Source organism: Prionailurus viverrinus, chromosome A3 (assembly GCF_022837055.1).
Source record: "Prionailurus viverrinus isolate Anna chromosome A3, UM_Priviv_1.0, whole genome shotgun sequence".
Classification (NCBI taxonomy): domain Eukaryota; kingdom Metazoa; phylum Chordata; class Mammalia; order Carnivora; family Felidae; genus Prionailurus; species Prionailurus viverrinus.
In genome coordinates, this window is record NC_062563.1 from 9,042,329 (window position 1) to 9,059,475 (window position 17,147).

The window sequence follows — 17,147 nt, forward strand, 5'->3', positions numbered from 1 at the left end:
GTTCTGCACTGTCATTGCAGAGCCCGATGTGGGTTTCAAACCCATGAACTGTGAGGTCATGACCTGGGCTGAAATCAAGAGTCGGATGCTTAGCAGACTGAACCACCCAGGCATCCCAAAACCAGATTCTGTAGAGACCAAGATGGGTCTTGGAACCATCTAGATTATTGTAGAGAATTTTGCAAGGCTCTTCTCTCCTCCTGGCAATTTCCGCACAATCTCCGCAGCGCTTTGCCATCATCAGGCAAAAACCAAGCGTGGGGGGCTTCCCCACGTGTTTCTGCTGTCCTCCTTCCCCTCAATAATGTTTACAAATTGAAGACACGGCTGAAACGTGGCACTGTCATCCGTCACTTGCATCACACAGAATGGCAGGTAAACAGGAAAATCTGGACTGGCCCGGAGAATGAGCCAACACACATAAATTACAAATAAAAAAAAAAATTAACAGACACCAATCTGCTCCCCAGCACCATTTGCCAGCATTGAAATCTCTATGGTAACTGAACTCCTCCTGGCCTCCCTGGGTAGTCAACCAGTGGATTTTCTCCCCCTTTTCCTTTTGAAGGAAAAGTTCTCAAAACCGACTTAAATATTATGATAGGTCTCATCTCCGAGTACTAAATGAGAGACGGATGGATTCGTGTTGGCTGGGGGGTGCCTTTTCAAACGTATACTTTTCTTCCCTCAAATGGCACCGCCACAAAGGTGTATTTTCTCCTAATAAAAGGTTCTTCTTAAAAAAAAAAATCTGGATGTTGGGGGTTGAAAGTGACACTGCTTTTCGGGATGACTGGATGAAAGTTGCCAAGCAACTAAGGAATGACGGGAAGGGAAGGGGCACCCTCTGAACAGAACATCGCTTTTTGCAAATGCTTATCTGTTGTTTGTGAGGTGCCATCGGCTCTCTCGTACTGTCCTGTCTCTGTGGCACTCGGCTGAGCTGTCCTACAGGTATAAATATTCAAGCCTCTGTTTTACCTGGGGGATGGGCAGAGACTAACATTTATTGAGAATTTACTACTGCATCCTGAGAATATCGTTACTGAATGTAAAAAGGAAAGATTTTATTTGTAAGTAATCTCTCCACCCAGCATGGGGCTCGAACTCACAAAATTGAGATCAAGAGTGGAGCGTTCCACCGACCGAGCCAGTCAGGTGCCCCTATCGTTACCAATCTTTTTTTTTTTTTTTTTTAAGTAAGCTTTATGCCCAGAGCAGAGCCCAACATGGGGCTTGAACTCATGACCCTGGGATCAAGACCTGAGCTGGGATCAAGAGACAAATGTTTGAGCCACCCAGGCACCGCATCGTTACTGAATTTTTAATATTCCTGGAAAACCAGCAGGATAGGTATTTTTTAACCTTCATTTTATAGCTGAGGAAGATAAGACTCAGAGAGGGTAAGGGGCCTGCTGAAGGTCACACAGTCATTGACAAAGAATTTGAAATCGGTCTCATTGATTTTGAAGTGCATATTCCATCGGCTATGTGACATTGTTTCTGATATTTACTTCTTTTTCTCTTGGGGATCACTGTCTACGGTTCCCGGTACCCTTAGGGCTGTGTCATCCACAAAAACAAATCCACTATGCCTTCCTCCCGGGATATAATGAGGACAAATGCCTACTCTTGACCCCTTCTCTCCTTGTCTTTTTTGCAAATCCCCAAGGAGAACTGGCTTATGGTTTCAGCCGTTAGACTCTCAGCGGCGTACTTGAAATGAGAATGTTTGCCCAGCTAATGACGTTGACTGACGTGTTGAGCTGATTTGAGGCTAATTATGTTCATGCACTCACCAAAATCATACCGACACAGGCAGGTGCCACTCATTTTAAGAGAAAAAGAAGACGGGGCCGAGGGGGGGAATAACTCGTATCTTACATAGGAAGGATCAAAACATAGGAAGTTTCAGATTAAAGAAAGAGAGAAGAAGAAGCAAAGAAAGAAAACAGGAACACTTCAAATCTTTTGTCAAGAAAATCTCTTCCAGGTGAGCATCAAACGTTGCCTTTCTCAAGAAGTTTGAGTAGCTGCCATTAGGGTAGGAAAATGAAAAGGCACTCGAACAGAACAAGATGTCCTGAGTGATTTTATGATATTTCTGACCTTAAAAGGCCTACATTGGGAGGTAAGTGCTTTAGTGATTTTGCGGATCCTGAATCGGTACTGACTTGAAGGCCTCTTAAACACAACCTGAGGTTTGACATTTGCTATGCCTTTTTCCCACCCCCCCCCCAAAGATTATTATGAAACAATGCCACAGAATCTTCCAAAATGTGCAAGTCTGGGGGAAGGTACTAAAACAGTAGTGAGGGGTCGCTGGGGGCTGCACTTAATGAAAATCTGAAAATTGCTGGCTTTGTTGTCGAGAGAAATACACACTTGATTCGCAAGAGTCTTTGGCACGTCTGTGTGTGTGGCTGGGTTGCAGCCATCCTCCCCTGGCAGGGAATTAGATGAACAGCACGGAGGAAGTAAAGAAGATAAACCCTGGAGAGGAAAACACGCTTGAGTTTCATTTTTAAATTCTATTTTATTTTACTTTTTAAGTTTTCCAAGTTTTCAAGAATAAAAATAAGCAATCACGTCGGGCAACGTGTCATCGTCTGATGAGCTCGGTAGATCGTTGAGAAGCCGATGAACTCTAGAATCTGGGGATTATGGTGCAAGGATTAAGTTGTCCAAGGACGAACTCTCAAATTGTAGTCGCTTAATTGAATCCTCCGATGTTTACCAGCAAATAAGGACATGCGGCCAAAATTCAAGCTTCAGTGTTGAGAGCTTGCTTGCTGCATTGAGCCAAAGGCCAAAGACGGCTTCTCCTAAGTTGAGTTTTTTAAAGGGAATCAGATCCACGATATCTATGTAGGATATATTTTTATGTGGGATTTGCGTATAATAGTTATATAGAACTTAATGCCTTATGTGGAAAGCCAAGGAGTCATTATAATTTTTTTTTTGTTTTGATAGAGAAAGAGAGACAGAGAATGGGCTGGGGGCGGGGGGCAGAGGAAGGGGGAACAAGGGATCCGAAGTGGGCTCTGTCTGTATTGACAGCAGAGAGCCTGATGTAGGGCTCGAACTCATGAACCGTGAGATCATGACCTGAGCCGAAGCTGGATGCTTAACCGGCTGAGCCACCAGGCGTCCTATAACTTAAGGGGAAATAGCAGTTCAAGTTAGTGGACGTAAGATCTTGAGAGGAGGGATTTGAATTCTTTGATTAGCTGCTTTCACTTTTGCTTGATCCCATTAGTGTGACTATTTCAAGTTGAGTTCAAACACTGCAGTTCTGTCATAAAATAGGGCATGGTGGATCTCTTTAAGGGACCAGATGGGGTACAGGTAGCTGTCCATCGTCTTTTCAGTTGGGGGCTTGCCCAAGAATAAGTTGATGCCCAGGCTCCATGCTTCCTTGCCCACCCCGGGAGTTCACAGGTGTTAGGAGACTCTTAGAGCCTGTTTATAAGCCAGAAACTTACTCCCACAAAATCTCTGGGGATATATAGGCTCTCATCTTGACAGAGGCTCATCATGCATGTCTCAAGAATGAGACAAAAGTTGGGGCGCCTGGGTGAGCGTCCGACTTCGGCTCAGGTCAGGTCACAATCTCATGGTTCGTGGGTTCGAGCCCCGTGTTGGGCTCTGTGCTGACGGCTCGGAGCCTGGAGCCTGCTTCGGATTCTGTGTCTCTCTCTCTCTCTGCCCCTGCCCCGCTCACACTCCGTCTCTCTCTCAAAAATAAATGAACATTAAACAAGAAAATTAGAAAAAAAAAGAAAAAGGAGACAAAAGTAAGTGCTGGACAGGAGCAATCCTTTTTAAGGACTAAAATATGCAATTTGTTTATTTGGCGTTAAGCAGAGAGAGGCTGGATTCTGAGCTGCATTACTCCACTGTTCTCCTCACTCGGTAGTGTCTGGACGTTAGTCCGACGCCTTCTCCCTGGGGCTCACACCTCTTGGATGCCTTTCTGTTGCCTCCCTCTTGGCAGCCTGCATGACCCTGTACTCAGATGTCTGCCCTGCTCTCAACCTCACCCTCTTCACCCCAACTCTTGCCCCATTTTCTGTTTCCCCAGCAAGCCAAGCCCTTTCTTGTATCAGAAACCTGCTTTTGGGGCGCCTGGGTGGCTCAGTCGGTTAGGCGTCCGACTTCGGCCCAGGTCATGATCTCACCGTCCGTGACTTTGAGCCCCACGTCGGGCTCTGTGCTGACAGCTCGGAGCCTGGATCCTGCTTCCGATTCTGTGTCTCCCTCTCTCTCTGCCCCTACCCAGCTCGTGCTCTGTCTCTCTCTGTCTCTGTCAAAAATAAATAAACTTAAAAAAAAAAAAAAGAAACCTGCTTTTGCCTTTGCCTGCCACATTCCTTCCCCAGATCTCTGAAGCTAGTGCTTTCTAATTGCTTATGTCTCAGCCAAAGTCTCACCTCTTCAGATGCTCCCTTGATGACCCTATGAAGGCAGCCACACCCTAATCCATGCCACTTACTAATTCCCGATCATGGCGATGCCTGACATCCTTCACAGCACCCCCAGAAACGATCTTGTGTTTTTTGTTGGTGTGTTGCTTTTTCTGCCTCTTTCCTCTAGAATGTAAGGACCGTGAGAGCTCATTTTGTTTACTATTGATGTCCTGGTGAACAGCAGAGTACCTGGCATATGGTGGGTTCTCAAAAAAAAAAAAAAAAAAAACCCAAAAACCCTTGTCTCTCTGAATGTATAAAAGATCTCCTTATGGGAAGCAAAGGGGGTGAGGTTGCAGATTTGACGTTGTGAACAACACTCGAAAGAGGAAGATCACACATGATATGACTGTGGTGGCAAGAGGCTGGAGAAACAGAGCCCGAGCCCCATTCACCTAAGACATTCCTTTATGGCTACATGATTCCTCCAACTTGCCTGTCTTGGAAGAAGAGAACAAGAATTAGGGTTAACATTTTGTGCAAGGTCATTGCCAATCCTCTCATATAGGTAAGAAGCCATTAAATTCCACAGGAGATGATCCAGGGTTGATGGATGTTTAAATAGGTCACATGATAATTCCAAACAATATTTAGTGTTTTCAGTGTGTCGGGCACAGATCTGATGAGAACATTTACCCCACACAACAGCCTTAGGGAGTAGATCCTGTTTCTGTCTCCGTTTGATAGGTGAGTGAACAGGGGCTTGGATAAGTTATGTCTGGCTCAAGGGACACAGTTAATAAGTAATGGAACCTAGGTTCAAACTCAGTTATTGAAACTGGGACTCCTTGGCAATGACTTGCCCAAATAATACTGTGGTCAACAGATTAGAGATCGTATCAAGGTTCCGTGGCTTTTTTCATTGAATTATTTTGCCCTAAAGTTTCTGGATTTGAGGTTTTTATCATTCACAGTGAATTTATTTCCTGACATCATTCCTATTTTTTTTTACTAATTTTTTTTAACCTTTATTCATTTTTGAAAGACAGAGACAGAGTGCAAATGGGGGAGGGCCAGAGAGAGAGGAAGACACAGAATCGGAAGCAGGCTCCAGGCTCCGAGCTCTCAGCACACAGACCGACGCAGGGCTGTAACTCATGGACCGCAAGATCATGACCTGAGCCGAAGTCAGACGCTTAACCGACGGAGCCACCCAAACGCCCCAACTATTGCTGTTTCTTAAAGCACACTGAATTCTATTGTACTGGGAGGAGATTATAAGAACATGGTAACTCTTGAGATAAGTTGATACAAACTGCCAGTATCGCTAAATCATTAGGGGTCATAGGACGGGGTGTTATAGAGGGGATGTTAATGTCACGTGCCTTTTGCTGTCTTGGAGTTGTCTGGAGTTGTCCCAAATGGATTGGGAATTGAAGACCCCGCATTTCCTTTGAGTGAATCATTTCCTCTCTGTGCTTTATTTTTCTCATATGTCTAATAAGCAGACTCTGAAGTCCGTTTTGCGGTGGGGTCCCCGGCCTTGGGGAAATTCTCATTTACTTTGCTTGGGGGAAAAATCCAAAGTTTGCATGAGAAACGTGAGTGACTGCAAAACTTGCAATTTCCTTGAACAGGGAAGACAGAAGAGTTGTATGTCTGTGTTGGTATCGCTGTAGCCTTAACCTTGGGCCAGGAATATAAAGGAATATCTAGGAAGATGGCTTTTACCTTAGATTGTGGAAGAACAGAACAAACCTGAGTTATGATAAAGGGCAAAGGTAGTTCAGAGCCCAAGTTTTCAGAAACAGGGAGTGTGGGAGGGAAGGACTGGAGAGGAGCTTTCCCTGGAAGTGCTAACCCAGTGGCCCCGTTGTTTATAGAGCTCCTCGCCCCACTGGGGGTACTGATCCATGTGGGAGATAACGATCCAGTGCTTCATTGGAAGGAGCTTAATTCTTAAATACTGCAGGCACATCACATGTTGGGCGACGATGCTATCTGATAGATTGTAGTCTTTTAATCATAAAACTTTACAGCAACTAAACTACATGATCACACCATTCCTATAACATACACTGACGTGTGATCTTTTCCTTGAGTCCGGAGGTGGGCTGCTCAGCATGGGGAGGCCTTGAGCCAATTCCGAATTCCCCAACGAGACATCAATCTCTGGACTTCAGAGGAGATGTGAACCCAGACCTCGATCTGAAGAACTTAGGAAGAAAGCGGACCATTTTTTTTTTTTTTTTTTTTTAATTTGGAGAGGGGACATCTGGATAATGAGAACTGGCTTGAGAGGAGAAGCAGTCCTCAAGAATAATATCCATCAAACTACTCGGAGTTTTTTTTGCAGTCATCACAGAACTGGGTGGGAATGAATCCTGCAGCCCCATGATAACTTAAGTGTGGGGTGCCTAAGAGCATTGGGCGTGTGTGAGAAGCCTTAGGAGGTGCATCAAGTCAGCAATAAAAAAGCAGAAATATGAAAGGCAGCTCTGTTTTAGATTTTCTTCTAACTCCTTCCTGAGAAGAAAGTCTCAGTTCAAGTCTCAAGTTCAAGGATTTAACCCCTCACTAACACTTTTTAACCTTTATCACAGCAAAGGCTGAACAGAGCTCAGCTTCAAGACTTAGGCAGGCATCAGGGTCCGGGCAGATGTCAGATGTAACAACATTGTTTAGTTGTCTTTCTGTCTGTCTATCTACTTTTTTTTTTTTCTTTTTTGCCATTAGCTCCTCATTTGGGCAAGTGATATGGGTTTTCAGTTGAGGCTAGTGATTAATTAAATCTCCTCTTGGGGAGCCTGGGTGGCTCAGTTGGTTGAGCTTCCGACTTCGGCTCAGATCACGATCTCATGGTCTGTGAGTTCGAGCCCCGTGTTGGGCTCTGTGATGACAGCTCAGAGCCTGGATGGAGCCTGCTTTGGATTCTGTTTCCCTCTCTCTCTGACCCTCCCCCGTTCATGCTCTCTCTCTGTCTCAAAAATAAAATAAAACATTAAAAAAATTTTTTTAAAATCTCCTCTATAATAAAAGTGTGTACATAAGTAAATAAGAGCCCAAGGGGGTATGCAGATATGGCAAAAAGTATGAATTTCTGTTGAGTGAAGTTAGGGAAACACTGCTTTATGATGATAATAGCTCACACACTTTTTTTTTCTTTAGTGTCAGCCAGGATACATTGTAAACCCTTAATATATGTATTAACTCACTGAACTTTCTTGACTACACCTCGATGTAGGTCTATTTATTTATTTATTTATTTTAAGTTTACTTATTTATTTTGAGAGAGAGACAGCCTGAGTGGGGGAGGGGCAGAGAGAAGAGGCGGGAAGAGAGAGAGAGAGAGAGAGAGAGAGAATCCCAAGCAGGTTCTGTGCTGTCAGTGCAGAACCCAAAGTGGGGCTTGAACCTATGAACCATGAGATCACGACCTGAGCCAAAAGAGTCAGACACTTACCGACTGAACAACCTAGGCCCCCTGATGTAGGTCTTATTAATTATTATGCACGTTCTTATGGGAAAAACAGAGACACCGAGAGCCTACGTAGTTTACCCAGGACTCATGCCCAGCGGGATGCAGGGGCAAGATGTAGTCTGGAGGATTTTCAACGGCAGAACACAACACGTTCATAACTACGGTGCTGCCCTGCCAGCCAGAGGTCTGGCTATGCCTGTGAATGGACATGATCTGTGACCTTTAGTGTCAGTCTATGGATTTGGGTCAGCAAACTATTCACCAAGCATTTCTATTCGCATATGGAGGAACGGGGACGAGCCCAAACCCAGTGGCAAAGCAGAAGGGTGCTACATGGAAGATGCCAAGCTTCTAGTCTGAATATTGCATTCTCCAGGATCACAGAGAGGGCTGAGCAGTCTAGCAAATCGAAGAGAATGCCCCACTGGAACCTCAAGGAACAGAGATGACTGGCATCTTTATGCAACCAACGTGGCTTCGCTGAAGGAAGACTTTCTCTTGCCTTCGCCTCTAAGACATGATGGAAATCCCGCTTTTCAAAGGGAAACGAGCAATAGGGACTAAAAACAGGGGATAATTGAAGATTCCTCACAAAAAGGATTAGAGGATTGCGAGCTAAAACATAAAAAGGATTTAAACCCAAGAGACTCTCAGAACCTCTTGATGGGCTGAATGTTTCACGGAGCTGGTGAGTTTCCAGACCTCTCCCAAGTCAACAGCTTCTAAATGAGAATTAGCCCCAGGAAGTGAGAAGCGCCTGAAAACTCAAGAAAAACCTAGTTAGGAAAGAACCAAAAATTATGACTCCATTGTGTAAGTTTTGCCTAGCAAGAGTTCATTCTCTGGGTTTTGACTTGATTTTCATAAAATTACTCTCTTTTTCTTTTTTTTTAATGAGCTTGTAACCTTCCAAAGCAGTTGATGTAGATTATTTCATTGGATCTTTAGAGTAATGTGAAAAGAGGCAGGGAACGTATTTTCTTACTATTTTTAAGTTAATGAAATCGAGGCAGAGGCATTAGGGATCTAGCGATCTAACAGAGCCCCTGCTAGTAATCGTGCTGCTGAGTGGAAGTCTACACAGGGCTAGACGTGGTGCTAGCTGCTTTCCCACGTTTTGGCATTAATCCTTCGGACAAACCTCGAGGCAGATACTCGCCTTATGTCCAGTCTCTGGAGGCGAGAGAGACTAACAGACTTCCCAGCACACTGAGACCCAGCTTGTCCCAGCTCACAGGAGCTCACGAGAGCTGTCTTGGCACATCTCGTCCCGAGGTAAGAGAACTTACGCCACAGAAATCGGTAAACCCTACAGATCAAGGCTTGTTTTCCTTGGAAAGCCAGCCATTAAACATTTGCCAGCGTTCCATGGGGGGCATACCTGGTAACTGGCAGAGTAGGATCCAGAACCAGGCAGATCCAGATCCAGACTCGTCCCTTCACGCCTCTCAGTAGGGCCCACTTACTGTGAATAATACCCAACACTGACTAAGCTGCCTGTTTCTGGCAAGGGGCAGGAGTCCAAGTTTACTCTGGAGTTCCTATGTATTAGTTTATATGGAAAAAGTATAGAAATGCCACAGCAATGAAAAATACTCATCTAGTTAGTACTCAAGAGCTCGAGCTTGGTGCTAGATGGATGTGAATTTCAAGTCCTTGCTTTCATTTTCAGGGATGATTATTGCATCGCTAAAACTACCTACCAACCCAATTCAAGTCAGGTTGACTATGAACGGCCCAAATGGTAAGGATGAGTCATGAACCAAAGGTGTCCCCTAATTCTACGTCTGTGAGGGGACAAATAGGAAGGATGTGATGCCAGGCACATGTGGCTTTGATTCCAGCTCTGCCACTTATTAGCTATGTGACCTTGGCCAAATCACTTCTGCTCTTGAAGACTCAGTCTCAGTCTGAAAAGGACAGTAAGGTTTTTGAGGCGATTAAGTAAGCTAATGCCACGGACCCGGATGTAACATACACCCTCAATAAGTTGTCAGCTCCTGGGCTGGGGAATGTGGCTACTATTAGCCCACACACAGCGTGGGAAAGCAAATTCTAGCCAGAAAGTGGCTTATGTTTATTTATGGCCCGGGGATGGAATTCAGGTGGTCGTCAGTAAGGGCTCGTGAGAGGCTAGAGAAGCCATCATGATTGCTTCGCTACTGGATGCAGAAATGCTCCAGGGGTGCCTGGGTGGCTCAGTTGGTTAAGCATCCGACTCTTGATTTCAGCTCAGGTCATGATCTCACGGTTCATGGGTTTGAGCCCCGCATCTGGCTCTGTGCTGACAATGCAGAGCCTGCTTGGGATTCTCTCTCTCTCTCTCTCTCTCTGCCCCCTCCTCCACTCATGCTGTCTTTCTCTTTCTCTCTCAAAATAAATAAACTAAAAAAAAAAATGCTCCAAATTAATGGGCAAAAATTTCTTCCTTGCCCAGGTGAAGATTTAAGGCACAAACTGCTCCCCATTGACTTCTCCTCTATCATCTACAAGGGTAGACTTACCAGCCCACTGTGCTTTAGTTTCATCATCCGTAACATGTGGACAATAATCACACTTTCACCTCCTAGCCTAATGCACCAAAAGCCTCAGTAATTAGTACTTGCTGCTAGTAAGATTGTTAAAAGTGAGACGTTTTCCATTATCGGCCAGACGCTGTCTGGTGGTCAAAGATATCCTTTCTCACGGGCAGTTTTGGCTGCACCCTGATGAAAATTCCAAACCTGTCCCTCGTTTTCTTAAAAAAAATATACTGACTATACTTCTGTGACATATACTGTTCTCTTCAAAAAACAAATGACACAGTCTGTGTCACAGTGTCGACATCTCAATAATTTGATTGGAAGGAAGGTATTCCTCAAGACAGAAATTAGGAACATGCCTCCCAGCCTCTCTTGCACCTCATAGGTAGGCACAGGCCCCAGGGTCCATCCATCAGATGCACCAATGGGAGGCTCTGACTCAGAAGGTATATGGTGGGGATGCAGGCTCAGGGTAGCCTCTATCCTGATGATATAAAAGCCACCGGCGTTTCAGAGGCAGCTCTTCCAGAGCTCCTGGCTGGAAGGTCAATTGTCCTACACAGGTGGCATAGGCTAGGAGTCTGTGTGCATTGCTGGTGCAGGGATGGCTGTACTGACACAGCCTTGGCTTTGATCCGGGCATGGGTCCTGGCTGGGTGGCCTTCAAGTGTGATTCTCTGGACCGCTGGGTGATTTCAAGAACCACTGGTTCATGACCACTGGTGTAGATTCAGGATGTACAACCGAGTCTCCCGACTGGACCCCTCATTTTGCTCTTAGTGTTTCTGACTGGTATGTTTACGGATGGCCAGCTTCCCCCATTATAGACTGGTGAGTTTTCCTTCAATTTTCAAGTTCTGGGGGAGAGGCATGACAACGGGGTATTCCCCCATCCCCTCACCCCTACGCCTACCACGCATCGACCACATAGGGCAAGGGGTGGCCATCTTTTTCTGTAAGGGGACATATAGTAAATATTTTAGGTTCTGTGGGCCGTATAGTCTCTGTCACACCCACTCAATTGTGTTGTTATAACTGGAAAGCAGCCATAGACAACATGTAAAGAAACGGCATGGCCGCGTTCCAATAAAACTTAAGTTACTAACAAGCGGTGGGCTGGGTTTGTTGACCCCTGACAAAAAGTTAACACTTTACAGGTTACAATGAGCAAAACAGAACCTTCTGGTGGTGGATATCAACTACAGCTCTGGTCTTGGCTTTGTCCTTGGTGCCTGGGTCACCTTGGACACACACATTCACCTCTCTGTCCCCATCTTTCTGCATCTACCGATAATAAAACCAACAATGCTGTTTCCTCCCTCCCAGAATGCTAGAGACCAAATGAGTAACACACCTCAGGGTGTTAAAGTGTTTTTTTTTTTTTAATTTTTTTTTCAACGTTTATTTATTTTTGGGACAGAGAGAGACAAAGCATGAACGGGGGAGGGGCAGAGAGAGAGGGAGACACAGACTCGGAAACAGGCTCCAGGCTCCGAGCCATCAGCCCAGAGCCTGACGCGGGGCTCGAACTCCCGGACCGCGAGATCGTGACCTGGCTGAAGTCGGACGCTTAACCGACTGCGCCACCCAGGCGCCCCATGGGTGTTAAACTGTTAAAAGCACTTTAAAATTCTGGGGTATATTTTCGAGCCAGCTCCATACTGTTTGGATTACTATAGCTTCATAGTGTGACTTGAAATCTGGAATGGTGACATCTCCAGCTTTGTTTTTCGCTTTCAAGAGTGCTTTGGCCATTCAGGGTCTTTTGTGGTTCCACACAAATTTTAGAATTTTGAGAGGGATTGCATTAAATCTGTGGGTTGTTTTGGATACAGTATGGGCATGGCTGAAATCAAAAACACAAGAAACCACAAGTGTTGGCGAGGACGTGGAGAGAAAGGAACCCTCGTGTGCTGCTGGGGGGAATGCAAACAGGTGCAGCCACTCTGGAAAACAGTATGAAGCTTCCTCACAAAGTTAAACATAGAGCTACCGTATGATCCGGTAATCACACTACTAAGTGTTTACTCAAAGAACACAAAAACACTAATTTGAAAAAATATATATGCACCCTAATGTTTATTGTAGCATTGTTTACAATAACCAAATTATGGAGGTAGCCCAAGTGTCCACTATTAGATGAGTGGATAAAGAAGATGTGGTATACATATACAACGGAATATTACCGAGCCCTAAAAAAAGAATGAAATCTTGCCATTTGCAACAACATGGATGGATCTAGGGAGTACAAAGCCAAGTGAAATAAGTTAGAGAAAGACACATCCCATGACTTCACTCATATGTGGAATTTCAGAAACAAAACAAACGAATAAAGGGGGAAAAAGACAACCCCCCAAACTGACTCTTAACTATAGAGAACAAACTGGTGGTTACCAGAGGGGAAGGGGTTGGGGGATGGGCGACACAGGTGATGGGGATTAAGAGGACGCTTATCATGGGGCGCCTGGGTGGCTCAGTCGGTTAAGCGGCCAACTTCGGCTCAGGTCATGATCTCGCGGTCCGTGAGTTCGAGCCCCGCGTCGGGCTCTGTGCTGACAGCTTAGAGCCTGGAGCCTGTTTCGGATTCTGTGTCTCCCTCTCTCTGACCCTCCCCCATTCATGCTCTGTCTCTCTCTGTCTCAAAAATAAATAAACGTTAAAAAAAATTAAAAAAAAAAAAGAGGACGCTTATCATGATGAGTCCTGAGTAACATACAGAATTGTTAAATCACTATATTGTACACATGACACTAATTTAACACTGTATGTTAACTCTACTGGGTTAAAATTTTACAAAAGAATAGCTAAGAGATTATGCTGTATACAACGGAATACTACGTGGCAATGAGAAAGAATGAAATCTGGCCTTTTGTAGCAAAGTGGATGGAACTGGAGAGTGTGATGCTAAGGGAAATAAGCCGTACAGAGAAAGACAGATACCATATGGTTTCACTCTTATGTGGATCCCAAGAAATGTAACAGAAGACCATGGGGGAGGGGAAGGGAAAAAAAAGAAAGTTAGAGAGGGAGGGAGCCAAACCATAAGAGACTCTTAAAAACTGAGAACAGGGGCGCCTGGGTGGCGCAGTCGGTTGAGCGTCTGACTTCAGCCAGGTCACGATCTCGCGGTCCGTGAGTTCGAGCCCCGCGTCAGGCTCTGGGCTGATGGCTCGGAGCCTGGAGCCTGTTTCTGATTCTGTGTCTCCCTCTCTCTCTGCCCCTCCCCCGTTCATGCTCTGTCTCTCTCTGTCCCAAAAATAAATAAACGTTGAAAAAAAAAATTAAAAAAAAAAAAAAAAAAAAAAAAACTGAGAACAAACCGAAGGTTGATGGGGGGTGGGAGGGAGGGGAGGGTGGGTGAGGGGCATTGAGGAGGGCACCTGTTGGGAGGAGCACTGGGTGTTGTATGGAAACCAATTTGACAATAAATTTCATATTAAAAAAAAAGAAATCATGGTGTATATTATTCTAATTATGTTTTTATCCCCCAATAAGCAATGAACTCCATGAAAAGAGGGTCTGTGTTTTTACTCTGAACCTCTATTTTCTAGCATATTACATTTCACAGTCGACATAAGTGCTTGTTAAATAAACAAATAGTTTAGCTCTTGGTTCAGAGGACTTTTAAACTTAGTGATAGATGTAAGCTCATGTTTGAATAATCACAAATCTACCAAAATGAGCAGCAGTGTTAGTATAAACCTGTAAAATTGTATTCACAAACTTAAAAGCTTACCGAAGGTAAGCAGAAAAATATAAAGGAAGGCTGTGGGTTGGCGCAAGGTAGTAAGAAATGCTGGTGGCTGCCATATAATGAAGAGAGCATATCCTGTCTGAAGGGAATAATGCTCTTTTGTTCCAGCTAATTCCATGTGGACATGTGGGATCACCTTTGAGAATTTTTCCAATTTTTCAAAAGAAGCCGAAAGTCTGGATTTTGGAAGTAAATTTCTCTCTTTTTTTTAAATTTGAGAGAGAGAGAGAGAGAGAGAGCACATGTGAATGAGCAGGGGAGGGGCAAAGGGAGAGAGGGAGAAAGAGAGATTCTTAAGCATGCTCCTTGCTCAGTGAGGAGCCTGACTCAGGGCTCGATCCCATGACTCTGGGACCATGACCTGAGCCAAAATCAAGAGTTGGAAACTCAATTGACTGAGCCACCCAGGCGCCCCTAAATTTCTCTCATCTTTATACATTGGCAACTAATCCTCAAGATTAAAAAATGTCACTCTCAGGTCATCTGTAACTCCTCGTATAATTTCTAGAAGACACAGTTGAAAGTTATAATCAAGGAGTAGCAATGTAGAAAATTCTTAGATTTCATCGCCTTTTGATTCCCTGGTTGTAATTAATGGTCTTTCTTACTCACTGGAACATGTTTGATCATCTCAATTTTCAATGATTCTTTGATCATGGTATTAATTGTTCTCATGACTTATTTAGTCTCTACAATTATGGGCACTTCTTCCAACTCCCGGATATCCACATGGCTTCCTCCTCCAGTGTATTCTGGTGTCAGGTCAGATGTTCCCCACCTCAGCCAAGTCCTCCCTAAACATCCTGTCTAAACTTTCTTCCCTCCCTACTGTCCTTTTTTTTTTTTTTTTGTAGCACTTACTGGCATCTGATGTATATTTTTTATGATCTGTCTTCTGCCACTAGAGTGTCACCTTCCTGAAAGCAGAGATGTGTTTCTGTGTTGTTCGATGCTGAATTCCCAGAAGCTGCTACAGTGTCTGGCAAGAGTAGGCACCTAATCAATATGTTGAACGGATAGATGAGTGATCCTTTTGGCCACTGTTGATGAGACCCCAAGACTATTCATTATCCAAGATGTTGGAAAAAAAATATGGATGTGAAAAAACAGGTTTCTCTTAACAGAAATCTTAACATCAATGTAAGTCTAAATCATGTTCATCAGCAACTTGCATTTGACATGGGAGAAAATCTACAAATCTAACGACAGCTTTTTACATCATGTTTACATCATGTTTACGACAGCTTCCTATGGCTGGTCTCCTGGGAATGGCTGGAGGGGGTTTTATGATGGCCACACAAAAGGGAGCTTGAAGATAAAAGATTGCAGACTGCTGTAACGAATGAAGGGAGAATATCTGAAAGATTCTTGGTAGAATATAAGTTTTTCCATTTTGGAATACTCTTGGGGGAAAAAAATGGCGGAAAGTCATGCGGAGCTTTAAGGGTTCAGGTTTAATGGTTTAGGTAAAATAAGAAAAATATTGATAAAAAATGACTTCTGCTGCCACCTCCTATGAGTTTTATCTGTTGTCGAAGTGACGTTAGCACATAGAAATGATTTTAGAAGGGTAGGAAATCCAAAATGCCACCAGATAGCTCCTGGCAGAGCTACCCTGCAGTATTTCCCAAGCTTCCTGCCAGTTTCGAGGCAAGTTTGCTAACCTTGTAGACAATTAAGTAACATCTCTTCTGGGATATTTGACAGATAACCGTTGCTCACTCTGCGAGAGGTACTGGGCTCAGTTTCATGGTTCTGAACCCAGCTCTGGGACACACGTGCTCTGTGCACTACACCTGTCTTGTTCGCCTTTAGTCTCCAACATCTGAACTACAATTCTTGGGAAGTCAGCACGCATGTGCATGTGAATGCCTACCCTTCAGGAGCCAGGCCCTGGCTCATATTCTGATGAACGCAGGATCTGTACTGGTGGAGGTCAAGTGCCAAATAATTTCTCAATAAATACAAGCGCTTCCGATTATTACATCCATTTTGACCTCTGATGAAGTTTGGTATGTTGGATATTCTAAATAAATGCTTATTGATGGTGTAAAGAAAGAATTTGTTCTTGCTACCGGTGGTGTTTAGTGCCCCTCTCATGGGTACCTGTACGGCCCCCATCATGGCGCTCATGCTCGGGCAATGAAATTGTGCATTCACTTCTCCTTGTCCCCCGTGCCATGCATCCTTCAAGGGAGGGGCGGTAAACGGTCTTGTTGGCATCGTCAATGTCCAGCCAAGAGTCTGGCACCTGCTTTTCAGTTCAGAAGTGTTACGTATCTGAATGAACTTGTGGAAGACATGATGTCCCTAGGGCTCAGGTCCCAGAGGCGCTAGCTCTCTCCAGCCTCAGACAAAGAAAACAAAAAGGGGACATCCCCACTCAAAACACAAGTGGATTTTCTCCGTGTCCTGGGTAGGGAGATGCCCTGCAAAGTAATGAACGACAGAGGATTGTGAGAGCCCTGAGAACTCTTTCCCCTACCCCGAACTCCATCTTTTCTTTACGATTTCACACTTTCTTCTCCATGTTCCCAGTCCTAACGTCTCCAACTGCAAAGGTTCGCGCTTGCCTCACAAAGCCGCGTGACAGAATTTCCTTTTAATTAGCACATTCATAACAGCAACAATAATTCTAATCATTAATACGCTGCTCACCCCACTTAGGAACAAACCAAATGGCAAGAAGTCAATGTTAATTTTAAAACACATGTAAACAAGGATCCTGGAAGGCCAAACACAATAACCTTCTGGCATTATTAATGGCAGAGAATGCTTTCCGTGGAGCTTGGGAAGTCAACGGTACACTAATCACACCCCCCTTCCCCCACTTACACTTTTTATTAATGGAGATCAATTAACCGTTGCATAGGGACTTTAAAATATATATATATTCTTCCCCAATAGCGTGTGCTTCATGAGGACAGAGATCATGTTTATGGGTCTCCCTGAGCCCACAGTGTTGTCTGCACACAGTAGGT

The 17,147-nt window shown here is 44.5% G+C and overlaps 1 protein-coding gene across 3 annotated transcripts in view; it reads right to left on the reverse strand.

Annotated features, from left to right (window-relative positions):
• The window catches only part of TSHZ2 (teashirt zinc finger homeobox 2), a 459,483-nt gene that overhangs the window by 148,269 nt on the left and 294,067 nt on the right, over window positions 1–17,147 (reverse strand). Inside the window, exon 3 of one of the 3 annotated variants that reach the window (XM_047851695.1) lies at window positions 16,544–16,595. The exons of the other annotated variants lie outside the window; for them this stretch is intronic. The gene's annotated coding sequence lies outside the window, so the exon portion shown is untranslated. Of the gene's footprint in view, window positions 1–16,543; window positions 16,596–17,147 lie in introns of those variants that run through there. 3 annotated transcript variants of the gene reach the window in all.